Source organism: Nomascus leucogenys, chromosome 25 (assembly GCF_006542625.1).
Source record: "Nomascus leucogenys isolate Asia chromosome 25, Asia_NLE_v1, whole genome shotgun sequence".
Classification (NCBI taxonomy): Eukaryota; Metazoa; Chordata; class Mammalia; order Primates; family Hylobatidae; genus Nomascus; species Nomascus leucogenys.
In genome coordinates, this window is record NC_044405.1 from 30,218,644 (window position 1) to 30,226,132 (window position 7,489).

The 7,489-nt window shown below is 58.4% G+C and overlaps 1 long non-coding RNA gene across 1 annotated transcript; it reads right to left on the minus strand.

Annotated features, from left to right (window-relative positions):
- Nucleotides 1–1,022: 1,022 nt before the first annotated feature.
- Nucleotides 1,023–3,764, minus strand: LOC105738728. Its single transcript, XR_001114578.2, has 4 exons — nt 3,647–3,764; nt 2,159–2,258; nt 1,716–1,807; nt 1,023–1,330 (listed from the first exon to the last, which is right to left on the minus strand). It is a non-coding gene; the product is annotated as an uncharacterized LOC105738728 (long non-coding RNA).
- Between the last annotated feature and the right edge of the window lie 3,725 nt (nt 3,765–7,489).

Sequence of the window (7,489 nt, forward strand, 5' to 3'; positions counted from 1 at the left end):
GCAGCCAGCCCCTGCCTCCGACTCGACTCCACACCTGCTTGCTATAGCGGGTGAGGAAGCAGGAAAGGGGGGGGGTAGGGAGGGAGGTCGTCTGGATTCTTGTAATAATTTGTTTCATTGTTTCCAATCGACTTAGTCACCAGGTTAAATAGTAGCATAGACCTTTCAAAAAAGTAGCTACCTTCTAAGTAGATGTGCTGAAAACACCTGCTTGTTGAGTGGTAGATAATTCCTCATTTACTGTGAACTGCAGGGGGTGAAACACTGGCGGAGAGCGGCTGGCTGTGAGCTCACGCGGCTCCATCCCCACCGCGGCCCAGGGTCACTCGGGGCCATTAATCAGGCTGCAGAGCTGCCCTCTGAGCCGGGCCGCCAGCGCCCACAGGGCCCAGACCAGGGCTCCCTGGCGGGATGTTTTAAATCGCACAGGGACAGAGGAAAGGAAAGACGCTGGGGCCCAAGCCCCGAGCTTATGAAACGTTATCAAGGAGGAGATGTAAAAGGTGATGGTTTTTTGCTTTTGAATAGAAAAAACAAAAACTGTTATGTGAGCTTTGGTGAGATGCAATCTTGAGATCTGAGAGTGGGGTGTAAAGTCAGTGCAGTCCTCAGCAGGGAAAGCTACGGTTCACCAAATGGGCTGTGCGTTCCTCTTCTGTCCCGGGCCTGCCCCAGCCTCAAGCACTCGGGGGCAGGAAGGCCCCTTGGAGGTGTCTAATGGAATGTGGAAGGCGGGTGGCCAGGAGGCTGAAGCGGAAGCAGGCCCAGAGAGGGGTCTGGATGCTGCCCACACACCCCTCCCCCTGCCCGGAGAGAACTCAGGCTCCAGGCCACCCACAGCCCGGGTTCCAGTCCTTGCAGGACCAAGTCCCCTTGAAATGGGAAAACAGTCGCCCCCTTTAGGGGTTATTAGAGAAGAGCTAATGTGTCTGAAATGCTGACTCTGGCAAGGGTTTGAGTTCTCAAAACTTAAAAAGCACCCTTGAGAGTTGAAGGCCTGAGGCCTAGTTTGCTGATTTGCACATTTTTTTCTGGCCAAGAATGATGCATCTTTCCATGTCTCTGTGCTACACTTGATCGCTAGAAAAGTCTTTTGCTTTTTTGTGTCAGGATTGGTCACTGTGTTGCTGAGGTTCTTGAATGGTGTTTGTGCCTTTCCCTGTAATCAGGAACCTGGGGGCTCGGTGGTCACCTGGCCGCTTGGTTGCCACCCAGCTGTGTGAGGTGCCGCAGTCTTACCTGCAGTCTCTCCTCTGGTGGATTTGTGTGTGCAAAACAGCCATGACCCCCGAGAGGTGCTTGTAGTCAGTACTCCAGAGTCAGAGTGAGGCTAAGGAAGGGGACTGTGTCACTGGGGCAGTTGCTGATGCCCATGGCCACGCCAGGAGCCTGGTCTCATGAGTCGCCTTGTCTCTGAGCCTCTCCTACACTCCGCCATGGCATCAAGCTCTCCCCCTGCCCCCCTGCAGCCCCCAGAAGGTGCACGTCCTGCCCCTGCTCACCACTGGGACCTCCTCCTGTCTGGTGGTCAGCACAGAGCCCAGTGGTGTGGGTACAAGGCAGGGTCCCTGCGCCTCACTCCCCACTCCCTCTGAAGCCCTGCAGGGATTGGGCTTCAGTGACCCGGGTTCCATGGGTGTGGCTCACCCCAGGGCACACGGCACCGAGGTAATGAGAGACCCTCCCGTAGAAGGTGGTCTTGTTTCTGGGCTCACCCACTGGGGAGTCTTCAGTATTCAGATGCAAGGACTTTGGAAGATAGTTTTGAATTTCAGCAAAACTTGTTTTTCAGGGCACTCCTGTTTTCCTATAAATGAAAGCAGAGCAGGGGAAGTCCTCTGTAGGAAAACCTAGAAGGAGTTAACTGTCCTGCTCCAGAGTGCAGGCGCCAGACACTGGGGGCCAGCCCGGGAGAGCCCCACTTCACCTGCTGCTGCTCCATTTAAAAGTGCAAGGCGAATGCATACATGGGCATGCACAATTGTGCACATAGGTGCACATTCCCAGTCATGCAAAGTGCAGGGGCACACCTGTGTACATACACAAAAGTGCACACGTGTGTGCACACACATGCCCCCCGCAGGTGTGTGATTCTCATGTAGTCATGCTGCATCCACACAAACTCTTTCTGCCTCAGAGTGCCTTGTTCTGTCTTCACCTGGATTGTTGAAAAGGCTGGGTTCTCTGGGCCCCAGGAGTGCCAGGGAATCCTGTGGTATGAGCAACAGCACCACCGCCCTGGGAGCAGCTCCTGATTGCTGGGGACGGACAGTAGGGGCTGGGCTGGGCTGGGGTAGAAGCTGCAGCCTGCAGGCAGCCCAGAGAGAGGGGGCCCCCACAACACCCTCCCCACCCCCTGCTCACTGTGTGGGGGCAGGGAGTATGCAGGCAGCTCAGAGAGAGGGGCCCCCACAACACCCTCCCCATCCCCGCTCACTGTGTGGGGGGAGGGGTGCCTGCTTCTGCTCAAGAAGGAGACCCGCCTGGGTCTGGCTGTGGAGCTTATGTTGGAGACCCCAGGCCACCCTGGAACTCTCCAGGTGAAGCCCAGGGATCCAAAGAACCTCACAGCTATGGGGAATGGAGTGGGGTGACACCTGAAACCTCCAGCAAGTCTCTTCCTCTCTCAGCCCCAGGCCTGCGGAGGAGGGTGTGCCAGCCAACTGGGCCTTTGTGCCGGCACTGGCTCCCCACCAGTGCTCAGGAGTCAGGTGCAGAGGCTGGCAGGGACAAAGCTGGCTGTGGCTGAGAACAGCCCCCAGGCTGGGGCTGTGTCTGGAGGGGCTGGCCATGGCCCTCACCCCACCCCCGGCATGGGGCACTGGACCATGTGGAGAAGGGGCCACCCCAGTGCCTGCCAGGGCCAGTCAGAGCTGCCACCCTCCAGGCTGTCTGTTAGCGGGTTCCTGTAAGAGAACAAGACGACAGGCCTGGCCGGGCCCAACCCCACGGCGAGATTTCAGCGGCTGGCCAGCGGTGGACGGCACAGGGCTTGAGACAGATGTTCCCTCATATGGTGCTGTGCAGGGCAGGGGCGGAATCCTGGGAAACTGAAATACATGTTGGGTGCCCTTATACGATGATGATGTTTGGTACATTTTGAAATACTGTGGCCCATGAAGATCCTGAAAGCAGTTTGGGGCACTGTGGGGTGCTCCGTTGGCCTCTGGGCTTGGGTGCTCCCCTCATCCAAGGCCTCCCAGGCCTGGGAGTTTGGGGTCTAGGGCCCTTTTTGAGGCCCAGGCACCTGCCCAGAATGACTGGGCCGCTGAGACCCGCCTCCTGGGAGCCTTGCCAGGGCCACCACTGGGCAGTCACAGGCCAGGACCTGTCCAAAGCAGCGGAGTGCCAGGCAAGTGAGGCCCTGCCATCTGGTGCCTGAGCGCAGACCCTGCTCCACGGCCAGTGGCCATCACCAGCCTTGCTGCCTCAGTTCCCCCTCCTTAACCCCGGGGTGGGAGTGGCTGCTTCCTCCAGGGGTTCTGTGAGCGGCCGCTGGCAATTCTGTAAAAGCCACATACCACACACTGGATCTTTGTGCCAGACCCCGTGTCACGTGAGGAGACAGCCAGCCCAGGCAGAGAGCTGATCTGTGTTGTCCCCTGGCGCTGCCCAGGGCCACAGAGAATGAGGGAGTGACACTTACCGGCCCTGGCGGTAACGTTTTAGGTGGAGGGTTTGGGCCTCTGCAGAAGGGCTGTCAGGAGGAGCTTTTGATCACGGATGCGCTGAGTCAGATGAAATGTGGAGGCTGCAGGGGAAGTGTCTGTGCCCCGTGCCTGCGGGAGCATGCCTTCCCCCCGCAGCTCCTCCGGCTCAGGCAAGCCCCGGCACGGCTGTTCTGGCTTCTTCCACAAGAGCCATGGAAAGGGGAGCTATTCTCAAGTCCCTGCATCTTTCTGGCACTTTCTGGCATTTCATGGTGGCAGATGGGGTCACCTTGCCACCTCGGGGCTGATCCCCTGTGGGGTCCCTCGTTCCCACCAGGGCCTTGTGATGGGTGGGGCAGGGCAGGCACCAGCACCAGGCTGGGTGGCGGTTTGGCTCTCACCACGCCGGCTTCCAGAAGGCCAGCAGGCCTGCGAGTGGGCACACGCTAGTGCTGGGGCTGGGCACTGGTAGGGGGTCAAGGGCTGACCCCTGTGGGGAGTGCCCGTGGACAGACACTGGGGGTCAGGGCTGACCCCTGCGGGGACCCCTGGGGACGGACACTGGGCCAGAGCCACAGGCAGGAAGGCCAGTGGGAACGGCAGGAGGAGGGAGCGTGATGGGTTACAGTGGCGGAGCTCGCACCCACCCCCCAAGCCGTTTGTTTGTTCGTTTGCTCGTTTATTTTTGGTCTGAAGTCCATGCTTTCGTATTTCCCCACCGTTCCGTTGAGCAGCTTCAACATTTGCTGCAGTTGGGCCTCTCTGGAATCTGTGCTTAGAGATTTTGAGACAGCGTCAAGTTTCAGCAGCTCGGACTCCTGTATCTGCAGAGAACCTGCCAGCACAGCTGCTCCTGGGGGCAAGAGAGGCACTGTCTGTTTTGGGGTGACGTGAGCTGATGGGAAAGCCAGGCTGGATATAGCTCCTGGGCTGGCAGCCCATCTTGGTGGCGGCTTCACCCGGTCTGGCATCTCCGGTCCCGGAGCATGAGGGCTCAGGAAGAGCCTCTGATTCGGCTGCTCCGGAGGCCTCGTCTGGACGCACCTGGGCAGGCCTGAGTCCACGCACCCTATGGCCTCGGGGACCGAGAGAGACCTTCCTTCCATGTTTCAACTTAGACAACGGGAGACTTTGTTTTGGGAGGAATCACTCAATTCAGGTGGACGCTGCTGCTGGGCGGGACATCTGGCCTCTCCCTGTGGCAGGGAGGGGCACGGGGGAAAGAGGCGTAGCGTCCCAGGAACTCCGTGGGCCCGTGGCGAAGTCCCAGCCCTGCAGCTGCCAATGCAGGGTGTTATCCAGGGGCAGGACATCGTCTGCAGTGGCTCTGCCTTCCCCAATGCCAGGTGACCCCACGGAGCCAGTGTCTGTGACCTCTTCCGTGTTGGGGCTAAAGAGGCCAGCAGGGTTGGGGGCTGGCATTAGTGGAGAACCTCAGAGCCCAGGGCTGTGGGCTGATGGGCGGCGAGGCCACCGCCAGCTGCTCGGGGAGAGCCCAGCCACTGTTCTTGGTCCACCCAGCCTTTGATTCCTTTTTCCTGTGTGCATTTTTGAGCACCTTCTGTGTGCAAGAGGCCGTGCCTGCCTGAGAAGGGAAACACCACAGCGAGCCTCGGATGCCCACAGTCTGGAGGGCCCGGAGTGAGCCTTGGACACCCACAATCTGGAGGGCCCCGAGTGAGCCTTGGACACCCACAGTCTGGAGGGCCCGGAGTGAGCCTTGGACACCCACAATCTGGAGGGCCCCGAGTGAGCCTTGGACACCCACAGTCTGAAGGGCCAGGCGCCGTGAATAAGCAGTCACAGGGAACAGCGCGCCCTTATTACTGACACGGGCTCTGGAGGGCCCGGCGCTGTGAGTGAGCAGTCACAGGGAACAGCGCATCCTTATCACTGACACAGGCGAGGGCTTCGTCTCCTCACAGCTCTTATCTTGGGTGCCACCCCAGCCAAAGTCAGGGATGAGTGGGGGAGGGGGGGTGGGCTGTAGTCAGGGACCTGCAGGAGAGGGGAGGGCCTCACTTCTGATGGGCGACTTTCATTCACACGCAGCTCTGCAGCCCAAACGGCCAGGCTGGGTCCTGTCTTTTAAAAAACCTTGCTAATTTGGTTGATGGAAAATATCATCTCAGAGTTCTGTTTTGTGAGTCCCCATCGCCGTGCGGGTGAACATTTTCATCCACTAAGGGGCTGCTGTGCTTCTCTGGGAACGTGGCGTTCGCCGTGTGGGTGAATGTTTTTCACGCACTAAGGGACTGTTGTGTTTCTCTGGGAACGTGGAGTTTGCCATGTGGGTGAACGTTTTCACGCACTAAGGGGCCGTTGTGCTTCTCTGGGAACGTGGCATTCGCCATACCAGGGAACGTTTTCACACATTAAGGGGCCGTCGTGCTTCTCTGGGAACGTGGCGTTCGCTGTGCCAGGGAACGTTTTCACGCACTAAGGGGCTGTTGTGCTTCTCTGGGAATGCCGGGTTTGTGGCTTATGCCCACAGGTGCATCCTCTTTCCCCGTTGCTTTTTGTCTGTTGATGCTTTCAGCTCTGGATGTCCTATTTTGCGTACTTTTATTGTTTATGGTCAGCCTTTAACTGGGGGTATGATATTTCTTTTTTTTTTTTTTTTCGAGACGGAGTCTGGCTCTGTTGCCCAGGCTGGAGTGCAGTGGCGTGATCTCGGCTCACTGCAGCCTGCATTTCCTGGGCTCAAGCGATTCTCCTGTCTCAGCCTCCTGAGTAGCTGGGACTACAGGTGTGTGCCACCACGCCTGGCTAATTTTTTTTTTTTTTAAAGTAGAGACAGGGTTTTGCCCTGTTGGCCAGGCTGGTCTCAAACTCCTGACCTCAGGTGGTCCACCTGCCTCGGCCTCCCAAAGTGCTGGGATTCCAGGCGTGAGCCACTGCACCCAGCCATGGGGTATGATATTTCTTAATGTGTGGAGTTTTTTTTCCTCATTTTTCTGGTCCCTTTAGAGGTGGGACCCTGGAGTGGCCAGCAGAGCCCAGGGGCCGGCAGCCCAGGCACACAGACAGTGGAGCTGGCCCTGCCACTTTGCTCATCTGTGGTGCAGGTCTGCTGAGGGGCTGTGGTGGTCCTGCAAGTGAAGGTGCTTGAGGCCTCCGTGCCTGTGGGGAGGCCACGTGGTACCTGTCAGCTGTTAGCGTCTTGACTCTGCCTTTGTGGATGTGGAATTAGAGATGCTTCTCACAGTAGTGGCTAAACTGTCAGGAAGCCTGGGCATCATCTACGGTCCTCTTTGCCCTCATGGGTGGGATGATGCCTAGTGTGATGGCTGAGAGCTCAGGCTGTGACCCTGAGTGCTGTGTGGCCACAGGCAGGCTGCTCACCCTCTCTGTGTCTTGGTCTCTAATCTGTGCCTGGGGATGGTGGAGCATCATGGGGCCATACAGGAAGGATGGGACATCACACATTGGCTTCCTGGGGTGCGTCCTGCTGACAGCCCTCTGAGGCTGGTCCTGAGGCTCTGGGGGGGACTCCACAGTGGAGAGGGCTCCATCCCCACCCTTAGGGCAGAGCCCCGTAGGAGGGACTGGTTTGCAACGTGAGTAAAATGGGTCCCCGTGAGCAGACGCAGCTTTTGTGCTGCTTCTTACTCAGCCCTGCGCTGTGCCTGCTGAACTGACGATGTGTATTAGGGAGGGCAGCCACTCCCACCTCCTCCAGCCCTGCTATGTGTCCGCAGGCCAGGGCGCCTGCACCACGACAGGCTTCAACGCCCCTGTCACGGGGACCCAGGGAACACCTGCCTCCTCCACTTGCTGGATTTGTGATTGGGCGGCGAACGTTTTCTAAAATCTCCCGCTAAGACCCCTTGGCTGTC